General features: G+C 36.0%; 1 protein-coding gene and 1 long non-coding RNA gene across 2 annotated transcripts in view; both read right to left on the bottom strand.

Annotated features, from left to right (window-relative positions):
* LOC141378500 (uncharacterized) overlaps positions 1-3394 on the bottom strand; it is a 171226-nt gene extending 167832 nt beyond the window's left edge. Inside the window, exon 1 of the long non-coding RNA XR_012393182.1 lies at positions 2988-3394. This is a non-coding gene — a long non-coding RNA (uncharacterized lncRNA). The remainder of the gene's footprint in view (positions 1-2987) is intronic.
* inf2 (inverted formin 2) overlaps positions 1-15287 on the bottom strand; it is a 42849-nt gene extending 27562 nt beyond the window's left edge. The window contains exon 1 of the mRNA XM_021467252.2: positions 15131-15287. The gene's annotated coding sequence lies outside the window, so the exon portion shown is untranslated. The remainder of the gene's footprint in view (positions 1-15130) is intronic.
* Positions 15288-17819: the final 2532 nt, after the last annotated feature.

The raw sequence follows: 17819 nt of genomic DNA, 5'->3' as shown, positions 1-17819 counted from the left end.
CCCCTATTTCACTGAGATCGAGAGAATGAAAGTAGCCTACTCCATTTCTCTCTCTCTCTCTCTCGCGCGCGCGCGCGCGTGCGTGCGTGCGCTCTGTCTCTCGCTCTGTCTCTCTCTTTCTCACACACACTCAGGGGCCCATTTGACCTCCTGGCGTGCCTTTTCTTCTCCTCTCGGCTGTTTTACAGCGTTACTTCTGGATAAGGAAACGAGCGCGCGTCTGCTGAGTTTTCTCCACCGTGTCTATCATACATCAGCTGTGAGATTGCCGCTGCCGCCTGCCGCTTATCAGCATCACTCATCTGTGAAGAACGCAGCGCGTAAGAGCCAATCGCAACCGTTTTTGTTGAGGGTGTGACCAATCAAAGAGGTGTAAGAGAACTAGACAAAATCAGAAATTGAGCTGGATGTTTATATTTGTTTATATTATTTGCTAAATGCTCGTTTTGTTTAAAGGTACAGTTTATAAATCTGACTGTTTGTATTAAATGACAAAATTGTATTACAAATAGTATAAAAATATAAATATATTCATACATTTTAATACAAGAACTGCTGCTGTGAAGAAAATATAAAACTGTGTATGGAAAGCACTGTCAATGCACTGTGATGCACTGAAATATCGAATTGAACCAAATCGATGGCATGATAATCGTAACCGAACCGAACCGTGAGACTAGTGTAGGTTCACAGCTCTAATATATATATATATTGTAGCGAGTCTACTGATGCCACGTTGCCCTGGTCACAAATTCACCCCAGCTGTAACCTCATCAGCACCGGATCGCTCACAGCTGGACCTCATCAGCCAGGGAGAGATAAAAGCCAGCCCCACACAGGAGGAAGAGGAGCTTCATTTTCACATAACTCCCAGCGCTAATGCTTGTGTCTCTCTGTCTCTCACCCTGCAGATTCCAGCTCGTGAACGATCCAACACCAGAACTCTCACCATCCTTCACCACCTCCCCGGAGCACTCGAACACCCACCCCAAGAAGAGCACCACTTAATCACGCATTTCACTTGTAAATAAAGCACCCTCCGGGGACTTGATTGTAACTCTACTCAACTGTGTTTGTGTTTTCCCTCAGCCTCGCTACTATATATATATATATATATATATATATATATATATATATATATATATATATATATATATATATATATATATATATATATATTAAGATAGGTCTCATTTCTTTAAGTTTGGCTGGAATAAAAGTGTTTTTTTATTTTTTATAAAACTGATATAAGAATGCTAAGGTGCTTATATATTATTATCAGCCACTCTTATACTAGTTTTCAGTGTAATCTTGCAAAATAAGTAGTAAGACATAAAGTACCATCATCATGGCAAAGACAAAAGAGTTTAGTTACTAAAACTGTTGTTTAAAATCTGATCATCATTAAACATCATTTTGGGAGAAACATTTGAATTCAAATTTCACACGAGGAGAAATAATTTACCTAAATTTAGCATCAGGATAATTGATTGAGCTGATGTCTGTGTATTGCAGAACAGGCTGCTTTATTGATTTTATTGCGACAGGCCTTAAGGAGAAACAGCTCAAAAAACAAAAAACTTTCTCTGCTTGTTTAAACTACTTACTTAAAATGAGTTAAAACAACACATTTCCTAAGGGTTTTCGGGACAACTTGATTGTTTTATGGTTATAAAAACTAATGGATTTGTGTTGGGACAACATTAAGGAATTGTGTGGATCCCAGCATGTTTTACAGCCACATTACAGCTGTTTTTCCTTGCCTAAGGCTGGGCACATTCCTGACATTCCCAGTCATGCACTGTATGCAAATGTGGACAAGAAGAAAAGCGCAGGCGTCATCCTCTGTGAAATGCTGAATCTGATCACATCTACCCAAGAAATGCCATTCATCAACAGCTGCATGTCAAACCAGCATCAGATAAAGCAAAACAAAACCCAGGGCACATTGAGCAAGAATTAAAGGGACTGTTCACCCAAATATCAACACTCTGCCTTCATTTACTCATCCTCCTCCTTTCTTCTGTCGAACACAAAGGAATATATACTGAAGAATGCTGGAATTGACTTCAATAGTGTTTTCTGTTTCTACTATAGATGTAAACAAGGGCTGATTTTCCTTCAGGTTATCTTGTTTTGTGCTCTACAGAAGAAAGAAACTCGTAAAAGTTTACAACCGCTTGAGTGTGAGCAAAAGAATCTTCATTATTGGGTGAACTGTCGCTTTAATGTCCTCCAGAAAGACTCGAATGCTTTCAGTCCGGAAGGAAAAGGAAACAGAACAATACAATGACAAAAATGAGCTTTTGCTTTCACAGGCTGGAGACTGATCTCAGAGTTCCTGAAGAGTGAAACTCCGGTCAAAATAGGGTCACACTCTACAACATGTTCCAGTAGTATTATTATGGTAATTATTCAGTGTTCAGCATAAATGAGTAGACCCACTATTGAAAATGCATACTTTTATTCATTTATCAGTGAATATAGACTCTATATTTTGGTGTATTTAAACAAATAAGTTTTAATAAACTGTTCTATACATTAAGAGTTTGGTCACTGAAAAGGGATAGAAAGGAATAGAAAGATAATACTGTTGGGCGATGTTGATTAATTTGGCATCGTTCGATGTCTAATATGAAACCGATATATATGAATTGCCATCGTCATTGTAGGTGGGGGTGGTTGTTAAATATCAATTAATTCATAACGAATTAATTAATTGTAGCCTACCGTTTTCACTACCTGACCCGCAGGGTCTTTGCTTTACCCATAACCAGTGGTGGAAAGAGTACTGAAAAAGCATACTTAAGTAAAAGTACCATTATTTGCCTAAAAATGTAGTGTGAGTAGAGTAAAAGTATCTGTTGTAAATATTACTCAGAGTATGAGCAAAAAGTAGACCTTTTAAAAGTACTCATGAGTAGTGAGTAGGGTTGTAACAATATACCGGTATGACGGTTTACCACGATTTGAACGTGCACGATTACGAATTTTTTACGGTATGATAATCGTCTAAAACAATACCACGGTTTGACAGTTTCGCGGTATACGGTATGTTACAAATGTTACAAAATAATAGAACAGTGAAGCAAATTTGACTTTTTCCAAATAATATATTTTCAGTTACTATAAACAACACCACTTACAATGAACAAATAAAAAAATAAGAAAATAATAAATAATGTGTCAAATTCCAAATAAAGTCCAAATAAACATGGTGCAAATCCTCAGTAAAAAATAGATATAAATATTTACTATCCTATAAATAGTTACATAACGAAACTAGATTCAATATGGAACATCCTTAGGTTTTATGTGCCAGCATGGATATGGTTGTCTGTGGATATGGATTTGGATATGGTTGTCTGCAATGCAGACAAACAGCTGCACCTTCATTTGCGTCTTTTGAAAACAGCAAGAGCAGCAGTTCGTCTTTGCTGTGTCACTGTTTTGTCATGTTTCTGTGCTGCTGTGCATGCAAAAGTACTTAGTATGAGAATTATTTCATGCAAAACTTTTTTTTTTTGCGTTTTATTTAGCCGCACATAAATGTATGCCTATCTCTCATTCCGTGTTGTTCAAAAAGCTCATTGTTTGGTCCACAAACAAAAGTGAAACCTATGCTTATTGGTTGTGATATAGCGAGTTTGAACCAATCTGGGCATGGAGGAGGGACAATGCATCAATGTATCGTGTCTGGTTTGTCCGGAGACACAGTGACGAGCGTTTCTTTGTCAAATTAGCGTTGTCAAATTTTGATGACGTAACCGCACTGATTCCGGAGCCTCTGAAAGTCCGCGAATGTTATGTACAGCACTAGAAGGCTGAGATTCTCTTCTTTATGCCAATCTTTGAACTGTATGAATCGGATCAGCGGATCAAAAGCTATTAAACATTTAAGAGCAATACTTATTTTTAGCCGCGGGCGGCTGTCTCGGTCTTTAAGGGTTAAAACCGTTGATATGCAATTGTTCATGGTATGATAATCGTGCACGTTCAAATCGTGGTAGACCGTCATACCGGTATATTGTTACAACCCTAGTTTGGCACCCAAAATTCAACGTCTGGTAGATGTCATAGTGGTAACGTCCAACACAATGTCAAGCTGTGAAATCATTAGACGTTGATATTTGGTTGGTCTTAGGTTGGACGTTGGGCAGTGACATCAGGCTGACGTTGAGTTCTGTTGTAAACACAATTTTCATTTCCAAACAAAATGCAGCGTCTCCATGACGTTAGGGTACAATTTCAATCTGACAGCATGTTGACGTCTTGTGCCTGCTGGGTGTTTAAGGCCATTTCGATCATCATACTGTAAATATCCATCATCTTCTCATCAGTGACATGCATTTAAACCAAGGGTGCCCATACTCGGTTCTGGAGGGCCGGTGTCCAGCAAAGTTCAGTTCCAATCCCAATTAGACGCACCTGGGCTAGCTAATTAATCTCATACTAGGCTTTCTAGAAACATCTGTGCAGGTGGGTTGAGGCAAGTTTGAGCTAAAATCTGCAGGACATCGGCCCTCCAGGACTGTGTTTGGGCATCCCTGATCTAAACAATCTCTAGGTCAATGCGTGTAAAGATTTTGAACACCTTCTTGGACACTTATTGCTTCCAAACAGTTTGGATGCAGCATTATTAAAATCCTAGGTTGTAGAGCTGTGCGATTTGAAAAAAAAAAACTAATTGCAATTGTTTTGACAGACATTGCAACTGCGATTTGATTTACATTTAATTTTGTAGTCAAGCTTCAGCTCAATAAGGACATCCTGGGATTTTTAACAACCACAGAGAGTCGGGGCCTAGTTTTAACATCTCACCCAAAAAGACGGCACTTACTGAGAAGTATAGAATCCCCTTCACTATACCGGGGCATTAGGACCCACACAAACCACAGGTTGAGCGCCCCCTGCTGATCTCACTAATACCACTTCCGGCAGCAACCTAGCTTTCCCATCCAGGAACAGACCAGCCTCAGCCCTGCTTAGCTTCAGAGGGTGACCATGTGAGAATTGCAGAGAGCTAGCATTCGATTTCGATTGATCGCACAGCTCTACTAGGTTGTGCTTGTTAACATTAGTTATTGCACTGTGAGTTAACTAGAACAATTAACAACTTTATTTTCATTAATGTTAACAAAGATGAATAAATACTGTAATAAATGTATTGTTCAGGTGATTAAACACATGAATGGAACCCAAAATCAAACTGGCAAAAATGCAGACGCACTTTTTAGGATAATTTAGTTATTTAGACATTGCTGTGCTGAAAACACTGCAGGATGTTTGTTGTTCTCAATCAAAAATAGCAGGACTACCAACAAAAATCACTTTTAAATCTCTTCTTGTACTATATTATCACCTAATAGTGGAGTGAATCTGTCTGTTGACTTGTTTTCCTTAAATTAGCAAAGGTTTTGTACTTCTTGGACTCATTGATCTGAGTGTTACGCTCCTCTGTTTTTGAGTTTAAAAAGTTCTGTAGATAATTTGCCTTTTAAAAATCTAATTTTTATAAAGTATAAAGTTGTTATACGCATGGTGCAGAAGGTTTTGAGTATGTTTTAATCCAGTGTGACAACATTAATTAACATTTAACGGTAAATCTTCTTTGGGTTTAACAGACAACACTGAGGTTAACCTTTGGATTCTGCATCTGTTCTAGCTGCTACTTTAAATCATTAAAGAGACTCATGCTCTCAAATACACAGATGCATTCTGATTTTAAAAGTAAAACTAAGTAGAGTAAAAATAAGTACAGCAAGAAGGTCGCTGGTTCGAGTCCCGGCTGTGTGGAGTTTGCATGTTCTCCCTGTGTTGGTGTGGGTTTCCTCTGGGTGCTCCGGTTTCCCCCACAGTCCAGACACATGCGCTATAGTGGAATTGATTAACTAAATTGGCCGTAGTGTATGGGTGTGTGGGTGTGTGTGTGTGTGTGTGTATGTGTGTGAGAGAGAGAGAATGAGTGTGTATGGGTGTTTCCCAGTACTGGGTTGCAGTTGGAAGGCATCCACTGCGTAAAACATATGCTGGAATAGTTGCCGGTTCATTCCGCTGTGGCAACCCCTTGTAAATAAGGGAAGTCAAAGAAAAGTAAATGAAAAAATGAAAAATAAGTAGGAAAAATAGTAGTAAAACTAGGTAAAAAGGAAAACAAAAACATGTCATGTGGGATTTTCACATAAATTCCTTTTAAATTTGGCAATGCAATGGAATTGTTAAAGTTAAAATGTTAAATAGATTATTAAAGGACATTATTTACCCTCCAGAATAGAAAAGTAATAAAATAAGAGGGATTTATAAGTAAAACCTTTTACATATTAATTAATTATTTTGCATGTAAAATGCTTTTATTCAACTCTACTTAATAATAAATACATTTTTAATTCAACATTCAGTGAGGGTTTAAAAACGTTACATAATTTTTGTAAAAAAAAATATGAATTTATGACATTTTTATCTTGGCAACTCCATCCACCAAAAAAAAGTGATGTACCTACCTATTCAAAGCATAAATGATAAATTAAATAATGCTAATTGTGACATAAGTGTCTTTGCAATGTCTTCCCTAATGAATTTTAAAATCAAAATGTTAGTTGTTTTCCATGTAAACAGTGTTTGACTTTTTTTTTACACTTCCAACCAGCCAAAATAGCAATGAAATCTGAACTGTCATTAAAATGTTGAATTTAAAAATGTGCTTGTTTTGGAGTTATTCCCTTTTTTTCTGTGCCATAAATTGCAATAAACAGAATAGTGGGCATTATTATTATTATTATTTATTATTATTATTATTATTATTATTTGTATTATTTATTATTAAATCAAATATTATAATTAAAATAATAATAATAATAATAATAATAATACTAATAATAATAATAATAATGTGTTATTATTTTTTATTATTATTATTATTATTATTTATTGTTATTTATTAATATTTCGATTGTTATTTTTATTATTTTCATTTTTATTATTTATTATTAAATCAATTATTACTATTATAATTATTATTATTATTATTGTATTATTATTTTTGATTTAGATTTTTTTATTATTAAATCTATTATTATTATTATTTAATACTTTTATGTATTATTATTAAATTAATTTGTTATTATTATTATTCATGGTTGTTATTATTATTATTTTACTATTATTATATTTTGTATTATTTATTGTTAAATCAATTATTATTATTATAATTATTATAATTTATGGGTTTTATTTTATTAATATTTATTTTTTTATTATTTATTATTAAATCAATTATAATTACTATTATTTTATCATTTTTTATTATTATTTAATATTAAATCAATTATTATTATAACTAAAATAATAAAGTTATTATTATTATTTATTACTATTTCTATTATTATTTTATTATCTTTTCATTTTTATTATTTTTTATTTAAAATCAATTATTATTATTAATATTTATTAAAATTTTTATTATTGTTTTTATTAATTTACTATTCTTTTTATGTTTTAAATTATGATTTATTTATTTTATTTTTATTTTTTTATCATTAAATGAATTTGAACAAACAAAAAAGGTATTATTAAAGCAAAAAGTGTTTTTTGCCATTGTCTTGACAGCTTCATATAGTACCAAAAATTAGTGCACGCTTATAAAACTGAAATCTTAAACATTAAATAATTGTTATCTGATTATAATGTGCAGAAACTTAAGCAGCTCTCTGTTCTGACCTTGATAAAGCGTCTCTATGAGGTCAAATGCTCTCATGGGCGACAATAACCTACATATGAACAACACAATCACGAGTGAAAGAATGACCAACAATAAAGCCATATAAGCACTATATCTGAACACTTCAGCAAACGGCAGCTTGTTCATTTCACTGCAATGAGACACCTATCAGCAGAAATAGCCTGAATTTATCACATTTCCTCCTTTTCTCAGTGTCATTCGTACATGACACAATCTGACAGGACAAACATCCTCCAACAGACGCAAATAGGACATTTAATAACAGCTCTTACATAAAACGACACCAATCATGCCAGAATAATAACAGCCTCAATTAGAACTGCACAATATATGCTTTCGGCATGGATATCGCAATGTGTGCATCAGTAATAGTCACATTGCATAGATATGCAGTGCATGTTAACTTTGCAAAACACACAAAACCGCATGCACTGTCTATTTCACTTCTATCTTTGATGCATTTATTCATGCAGTTCGTTTAATACATGGTATACATGATTCACTCACTACAGAATCAATCAATCTAAATCAATACATTTGGTAACACTTTACTGATCAATTCTCACTATTAACTAGTTGCTTATTAGCATGCATGTTATTTAGATATTATAAAGCACACATTCTGTATTCCTAATCCACCACCATACCTTAAAAATAAGGAGCAAATTAGGAAGCAAAAGTCATAATGGTTTGCTAAGAGGGAGAATTAAATCTTAAAATAAAGTGTGATCCAAATGAATCGCAACATATAGCGCAGAAAAACACAACATGGCAACGTCTGATTTTTACAATATTGTGCAGCCCTAGCCTCAATTGAAAGCAATGGATGCCATTAGTTAACCTTAATGAACCACATTTAATTATTATCACCAATAGGAGAGTCAGACATTATTCTGAACATCAAATGCCGGTTGTTTAATATTAAAACACACACTTATGAAATATCGTGTTGTATATTTACAGTAAAAATACTGACAGCCACAAAACTGTAAATAATCAAGGAATCAAAGGCATTTTAATGCTGTAGAAACACAGTTTAATACTGTAAATATAAGTAATAAATCAGTAGCTTACCATATATGGAGATTACAGTTTGCTAAATTGTGTTTCTACAGCATTTTCAGCAGGCAATACTGTAATTATGGAAAATGCACAAGCCTCTTATTCTTAAAATACACTATTTAACACACATATTAGAGCATAATTTGCCTTTTTTACAGTATTAAACTGTTTCTACAGCATTATAAAGCTTTTCATCAGGCAATACTGTAATTATGGTGCATGCATGAGACTTCAGAAACATCTTACTCTTATAATACAGTATTTAACACACATATTATGACCATAAATTGACTTTTTACAGTATTAAACTGTTTCTACAGCATTATAATGCTTTTCATCAGGCAATACTGTAAATATGGTGCATGCATGCGACTTCATGAGCCTCTTATTTGTACAATACAGCAATTAACACACATATAAGAGCATAATTAGCATTTCTTTTACCGTATTAAACTGTTTCTACAGCAATATAAAGCTTTTCATCAGGTTCATCAAACTTCACAAGCCTCTTACTTAAAAAACACAGTATTAAAAACACATATTATGACCATGATTTGACTTTTTTTACAGTAGGATACTGTATATGGAGATTACAGTAAGCTAAATTGTGTTTCTACTGCGTTTTCAGCAGGCAATACTGTAATTATGGAAAATGCACAAGCTTCTTATTCTTAAAATACAGTATTTAACACACATATTAGAGCATAATTTGCCTTTTTTTTCAATGTTAAACTGTTTCTACAGCATTATAATGCTTTTCAGCAGCTAATATTGTAATTATGGTGCATGCATGAGACTCCACGAGCCTCTTATTCTTAAAATACAGTATTTATCACACATGTTAGAGCATAATTTGCCTTTTTTATAGTATTGAACTGTTACTACAGCATTATAATACTTTTCAGCAGGTAATATTGTAATTATGGTCCATGTATTAGACTCCACGAGCCTCTTATTCTTATAATACAGTATTTAAAACACATATTAGAGCATAATTTGCCTTTTTTATAGTTTTAAACTGTTTCTACAGCATTATAATACTTTTTAGCAGCTAATATTGTAATTATGGTGCATGCATGAGACTTCACAAGCCTCAAACTCTAAAAATACAGTATTTAACACACATATTATATGACCATAAATTGACTTTTTACAGTATTAAACTGTTTCTACAGCATTATAATGCTTTTCATCAGGCAATACAGTAATTATGGTGCATGCATGCGACTTCATGAGCCTCTTAGTCTTACAATACAGCAATTAACACATAATAAGAGCATAATTAGCATTTTTTACAGTATTAAACTATTTCTACAGCATTACAATGCTTTTCATCAGGCAATACTGTAATTATGGTGCATGCATGCGACTTCATGAGCCTCTTAGTGGTACAATACAGTATTTAACACACATATATGAGCATAATTAGCCTTTTTTTTACAATATTAAACTGTTTTTACAGCAATATAAAGCTTTTCATCAGGCAATACTGTAATTATGATGCATGCATGAGACTAACACAAACATCTTACTCCTATAATACACTATTTAACACACATATTAGAGCATAATTAGTTTTTTTTACAGTATTAAACTGTTTCTGCAGCATTATAGTGCTTTACTGTAATTATGTAAGACTCCATGAGCCTCTTATTCCTAAATTTCAGTATTTAACACGCATATAAGACCATAGTTTGCATTTTTTTTACAATATTAAACTATTTTTACCCCATTGTAATACTTTTCAGCAGCAATACTGTAACTATAGTGCATGCATGAGACTTCAAATACAGTATTTAACACACACATAAGAGCATGATTTGCCTTTTACTGACTCAGCAGACACACCTGAATATCTTGAGAATCCATTATTAAAGTAAATGAGCAGTCACCCATAATACTGTAATTACTGCAGTTAGTATGGTGTTTATAACTGGTTTAAATTAAACACTGACTGTGGTTTTGAAATAAGGTGAATGATGATTAAGCTAATGCTAAAATTCATACATTCATTTTCTTTTTGCTTAGTCCCTTTATTAATCTGGGGTCGCCACAGCGGAATGAACCGCCAACTTATCCAGCATATGTTTTACGCAGCGGATACCCTTCCAGCTGCAAGCCATCACTGGGAAACATCCATCCAGCCTCATTTTGTGTATTCACATGAAGGGGTAGGGGTGTCTCAATTCTCTTTATCTTGAAGGCTTAGGGCAAAGGGAAAGGGCAAGATAGTAGGGTTATTGCGATACCATTAGTTCATTTTACAATGCACTGAAAACCCTAATTATTTGACTAAACTAAATGAAGAGTAAACTCGTTGCCTCAATTTAATTGAGCAATGGAGTCTCCCAGTCTTAACTGGGAAACATCCACACACACACTCATACACTACGGACAATTTAGCCAACCCAATTCACCTGTACCGCATGTGTTTAAACTGTGGGGGGAACCGGAGCACCCGGAGGAAACCCACACAAATGCAGGGAGAACATGCAAACTCCACACTGAAACGCCAACTGAGCCGAGGCTCGAACCAGCGACCTTCTTGCGCTGAACGGCAGAAGTGTGAGGAAGAAGCAGTACATGAAGAGTAAACAAATTACAAATAATGGCGATCATGTGGTGAATGTTAATCCACCAGTCGAGATCAACCGAGTGATTTCAGAGAGAGCGCTGAAAGTGTAACAGGGTATATGCCGAGCTAGTGCTGTTCCCATGCTGATACACTTCCGGTGGCCTGTTATTGTGAACTTTTTTCCATTTTATACGGTTCCTTATACAGCATTGATGTTGTAATGTCATTAAAATACATTCAGTTAAATAAGCTTTAGCATTTATTTAGTTGCTCAAGCGTAAAACGAGACAAAAAGCCGTTTACTCGCACGCGCCCGTCAGAATCGGCAGGCTAACGCAGAAGCTCCATTGAATATACTGGGGTAAAATAAATGCTCATATTATAAAGATATGGCGGGGGGAATGTAATTTAATGCAGTGCTTCTTGTACAATCTGAGACCCACTTTATATCGGATATAACTCAGCTAGTGGAGATGGCTGATTTTTTTAAAGAAAACAGACCTTAAACGCACCGGATTTTGCATTGCCATTCAATTCACCGGAAGCGCTTAACCCAGGTTACTGGCAAATTAAAAGTCCTATTAGCATGCTTCGGCATATACCCCACTGCCCATGATTTAATGTACTCGCTTTGCTTGCCATAATTGGAGTCACCACAGGAGGGCGCTCTAGACTGATAGGATTTAAGTGAGACAAAGCAGAGTAAGAGCAGTTCACGTTTGTTCACGAGCTAACAGGTACAGCTCGAAAGAATGCCTTGAGCTTTTAGTGTCCCTTCGGCAAGCAGAGCAAGGTATGTTTTGTTTATTGTTTGATTTATTTGGAAAATGTTAAATGTTTTGTAAATGTTTGTTGTTTGTATGAACACTAATGTACGAGTGTATGAGTGTGTGTGTGAATGTGTGTGTGGATGTTTCCCAGAGATGGGTTGCGGCTGGAAGGGCATCCGCTGCGTAAAAACTTGCTGGATAAGTTGGCGGTTCATTCCGCTGTGGCGACCCCGGATTAATAAAGGGACTAAGCCGACAAGAAAATGAATGAATGAATGATTTTAATTTCATCATAGTATAATAAAATATGCTGATATTTTAATATTTTTATAGTATTAATTAGTTACTGAGCAGCAATAAATAACACTGTAAAATATAAGGAGTTTTCATCATATTTTCTAAACTAGTGGGGTTTGAAATTGATGAATGCATAATAATCGTGATAACCCTAAAACCGAGATTATTTCTCAGACTATAATCATATAACCAAAATCTATAACTGTTGCATCCCTGGGGCGAAGCAGTGGCGCAGTAGGTAGTGCTGTCGCCTCACAGCAAGAAGGTCGTTGGGTCGCTGGTTCGAGCCTCGGCTCAGTTGGCGTTTCTGTGTGGAGTTTGCATGTTCTCCCTGCGTTCGCGTGGGTTTCCTCCGGTTGCTCCGGTTTCCCCCACAGTCCAAACACATGCGCTATAGGGGAATTGGGTAGGCTAAATTGTCCGTAGAGTATAGCCCCTTACACACATACAGACCTTTCCGGAAAATTGCCTGGCTATTTTCCGGAAAGAGAAGTTGTAACATTACCGGCAATTTGCCGGAATGCTGCGCTGTGTGAATGCAGAAGGAAGATTCCCGTAATAAGCGCGTGCACATCTAGAACGTGCTGACGTGAGACGTCTGCTTTAGCCAATCACAACAGTCAGACGCATTTACGTCCGCGCGGTTTGTGAGAATAAAAGCCTTTGAATATTTTTCCAGACACATTCAGCTGCTAGAAGTTAGTCAGATCACGTTTATATGTTCTTCTTAATGCCAACTGTGTAAATAATCATCGATGAGATGCTTATGATAAGCCGTTGTTTGTTTACCTTCAAGCTTTGCGTGTGCCTGTGAAACAGCCTGTGAGCGCCTGCACACGCACATATTATGAACATCTCGACATGCGAAAGTGATCCTGCGAAAGTTGTTCACAATATTGATCATCCACAGAGTTTGTGATGTAGTCAAATGTTTACAAACACAAGCGCAGCCGTTTAAAGCTCATTTGTGGTGAATGATGTCAGAATTTACCGGTATTTTGGAATGGATGTGTGAATGCTCTTTTCCGGAAAATTTCCGTAACATCCTCGCCTGTTTGAACAGCGCTTTTTTAAAAATACCGGTAAAGTCGTTCCGGAAATTTTCCAGATATTTACCGGTATCACTGTGTGAAAGGGGCTTATGAGTATGAGTGTGTGTGTGGATGTTTCCCAGAGATGGGTTGCAGCTGGAAGGGCATCTGCTGCGTAAAAAAAACTTGCTGGATAAGTTGGCGGTTCATTTCGCTGTGGCAACCCCGGATTATTAAAGGGACTAAGCCGACAAGAAATTGAATGAATGAATGAATGTTGCATCCCTAATAGGCAGGGCCAGACGGAATCTGCGGACGTTTTTTGCTATTTCTGTAGTATCCAGCGGAGTATCATAACTTACACCTTAATATATTAAATAAAAAGTAATAAATTACTAAATAAAAACTGAATAAATTCAGATTTACACATTTACTTAAGTAAATAAACAGAATTAATAATGTGCTAAAAATCTGCAGAAATCTGCGGAATTCTGCGGAATTCTGCGCGCGCAGATTCCGTGTGGGCCTACTAATAGGCAAGAGCCGGTGTATTATTCTGACAGTATAACCTTGGATAAAAATATCACGGTATCACAATATTGTGGTTACTGCTCTAAAGTATACTCTTTGTACATTTTTCCATTTTAAACAATATATTTTATTTTAAGAAACATTTGTAATATTTTAGAGCAGTAAACATGTCAGGCTGACTTCTGCTGTCTTCGTTAGCTTCAAAAACACTGAATTCTTTACAAAATAAATGGCATCTTTGGATATGTTTTCTGCTGGAGATACTGTTGTCCTAAAAATAAACGTAAATAAAAAATCTTACACATACCTTAGAAACGGTATTGAAGAACATTTTAAAACCTTGACTTTACCAAACCGCGGTATACCTTTAAAACGGTTATCATCCCATGCCTACATGACACCACAAATAAAATTAAAAATTTTAATTATTTGTTTATATTACTATAGTTGTGTAACCATAGCAACAGATAGACTCACCACAACAGATCAGTTCAATAATCTAACTAATAACATAGCTTAAAACCACTACTACAATATTAACATAGTGTATATTGTATGTATACAATATTAATATAGTGTATATCCTGTCCATGTTCAAACTGGGTTATTGTACACTTCATGAGGGCTTATTTAGCAGACTCCAGCTGCATTTCAGCAGCACATCTGCTCGACATTAGACTTTCCCTTTAGCTGAGCAGCAGGAATGAAGCTCCTCACACTCCTCCACGTCTGATTGCTTGCTGTCCATCTGATCTCTCAATACATCTCGCCCACATTTACACCCACACACACAAATCACAGTCTTCAAAAACACCAGTGCATCATCACCCAAACCATATGCACACAGCATATATGAGGTAAAAACTGATGCAACAAATATACAAACGCGTCTCCAGCTGATGTTTGTTTACATTCACGTGACAAATCCAACATTGCTTTTCTCTGACACAAACAAAAACAAAAGCTCCACTGTTTCACCGACAGCCAAAACATGGCGAATTTTCCTCCTGGCACCGCCACATGATGTAGTCCAGCCGGACATTTAGGACACCACCGATGTTATAATAACAATACATTAGTTTAACACAGATGTCATTGGATGATGTGTAATGTAGGTTAGTTTTACCTGTGACCGAGTGTTTGTCCTCTATGCTGCTGTGATGTGGAGCAGGGCTGATGTGGAGACACTCATTAAATTCCTCGTGTGTGTGTGTGTGTGTGTGTGTGTGTGTGTGCTGCTAGTTTAAAGTATTCCTAACGGAGGAGCTGAAATAACTGAGAGTGTCGGACTGACTCACACACACTGCTACTGACACATCTGTGACTCCGCCTACTGAGACATGAGGCGTGGCTAGAGCGCTCTTCTGCCAATCAGAAGCAGCGACTGTGTGCTCGAGTTTTGCATATAGTATAGTTTAGAATAAATAAATATATTAAAATAAGGAACTTTTCTGACCATCCAATCACTCTGTAAAAGAAAAAAATATATAAAATAAAATGAACCGCAATTAAATTAAATTAAATACATAAATTAAATAAATTAAATATTTAATAAAATATATAAAATATAAATATTTATTCAAAAAATGTATAATGCATATTAATAAAATATAATAAATTAAATATAAATGTATAAAATAAAAATTAAAAATAAAATACATTTAATTTAATTTGACTTTAACAAGTTATTAATATTAATTGAAGTAAACAAATAAATGCTCATTCATTCATTCATTCATTTTCATTTTGGATTAGTTCCTTTATTAATCAGGGGTCGCCACAGCAGAATGAACCGCCAACTTATCCAGTATATGTTTTACACAGCGGATGCCTTTCCAGCTGCAACCCAACACTGGGAAACACCCATACACTCTTGCATTTACACACATACACTACGGCCAATTTAGTTTATTCAATTCCCCTATACATCCTTTCTTTGAACTGTACAGAGGAAACCCACACCAACACGGGGAGAACATGCAAATTCCCAACAGAAATGCAACTGACCCAGCCGGGGCTCAAACCAGAGACCCTTTGCTGTGGGACGATCCTGATACCCACTGCGCCACCGTGACGCCCCTAACATAAATATGTATTCATTCATTCATTTTCTTTTTGGCTTAGTTCCTCTTTTAATCTGAGGTCGCCACAGCGGAATGAACCGCCAACTTATCCAGCACGTTTTTACGCAGCAGATGCCCTTCCGGCTGCAGCCCATCACTGGTAAACCTAAAATAAATATACGTAAAATAAAAATATTTAAACAGTATGATGAACGTACAAATCCTTACGTGAACTTTGCAGATGTTCAATCTGATCTCTCTGTCTGGAATGAGACACACCCAAGACAACATCATGTTTCAAAACTTTCTGATTCACAAAAAGATTTGTAAATAACTCACAGATTGAATAATTTAACAATTTTTTTTTTTTTTACCAATAGCCAACATAAATGACATTTAAAAAGCAACGCATCTACTCAGAAACTGTAAATCTAGGCCTACAGTAGATTAATAATGAGCTTGTGCAGCACTTTGGTTGAATTAAGCTTTATCAGACCAAATGCATTTACCAAATCTACCAGCATGAGCTGATGAAAAAATGTGAGGGATCAAGTTTTGTCCTGCATGAGTGAGTGTGTAAAAGTGTTCATGTTATACACAATAGTATGACGACATGAACCGAAGCGACATTTAAAAAATGCAGGATACATACAAAATGCACAGTTATGTTTTAACATAGGTTTAGTCGTGCCTAATAATCAGTTTCATTATTGATTTTGCTGCAATTATAAAACAAGTGTGACCAAGTTTTAGGTCACAAGAAGCCTAAATTAATTATTCTTTCATTTTCTTGTTGGCTTAGTTTCTTTATTTATCCAGGGTCGCCACAGCAGAATAAACCACCAACTTATCCAGCATGTTTTTACGCAGGGGATGCCCTTCCAGCCGCAACCCATCTCTGGGAAACATCCACACACACTCATACACTATGGACAATTTCGCCTACCCAATTCACCTGTACTGCATGTGTTTGGACTGTGGGGGAAACCGGAGCACCCGGAGGAAACCCATTCGAACGCAGGGAGAACATGCAAACTCCACACAGAACTGCCAACTGAGCCGAGGCTCGAACCAGCGACTCAGCAACCTTCTTGCTGTAAGGCGACAGCACTACCTACTGCGCCCTAAATTAATTATATATTGTCAAAAGGTGCAAGCCTAAGCTGAACAGCTGTGATCTCTGATCCATCAGGTGGCACTGCATCAAGAATTGGCATTCATCTAGAAAAGATGGGCTCCGGATTACTTTGGCTAACCTTTGTCAAGTGCTACAATACATAGTTACATCCACAAATGATCTGTCTGCAGTCCTAACCTGTCTCCAATAGAGAATGTGCATTTGCGTTTTTCATACTGTCCCAATTTGCTCTGATTTGGGGTTGTATATGAATATATTTATATTATTTATTACTCACATGTGTGTATTACTTGCATCCTGTATATATAATGGCCATTTTGTGTCTTTTACGTCGATATATTTTAGGTGTATTATTTTGTTTTTCGTTTTACATTCATTCATTTGTTTTCTTGTTGGCTTAGTGCCTTTATTAACCTGGGGTCGCCACAGCGGAATGAACCACCAACAGGAGGTTTTTACACAGCAGATGCCCTTCCAGCTGCAACCCATCTCTGGGAAACATCCACACACACTTTACACACACACACTCATACACTATGGGCAATTTAGCCTACCCAATTCACCTGTACCACATGGGGAAACCGGAGCACCCGGAGGAAACCCACGCGAACGCT

Source organism: Danio rerio, chromosome 17 (assembly GCF_049306965.1).
Source record: "Danio rerio strain Tuebingen ecotype United States chromosome 17, GRCz12tu, whole genome shotgun sequence".
Lineage (NCBI taxonomy): Eukaryota > Metazoa > Chordata > Actinopteri > Cypriniformes > Danionidae > Danio > Danio rerio.
Note: the sequence above shows the minus strand (reverse complement) of the source record. Positions and strands in the feature narration are given on the sequence as shown.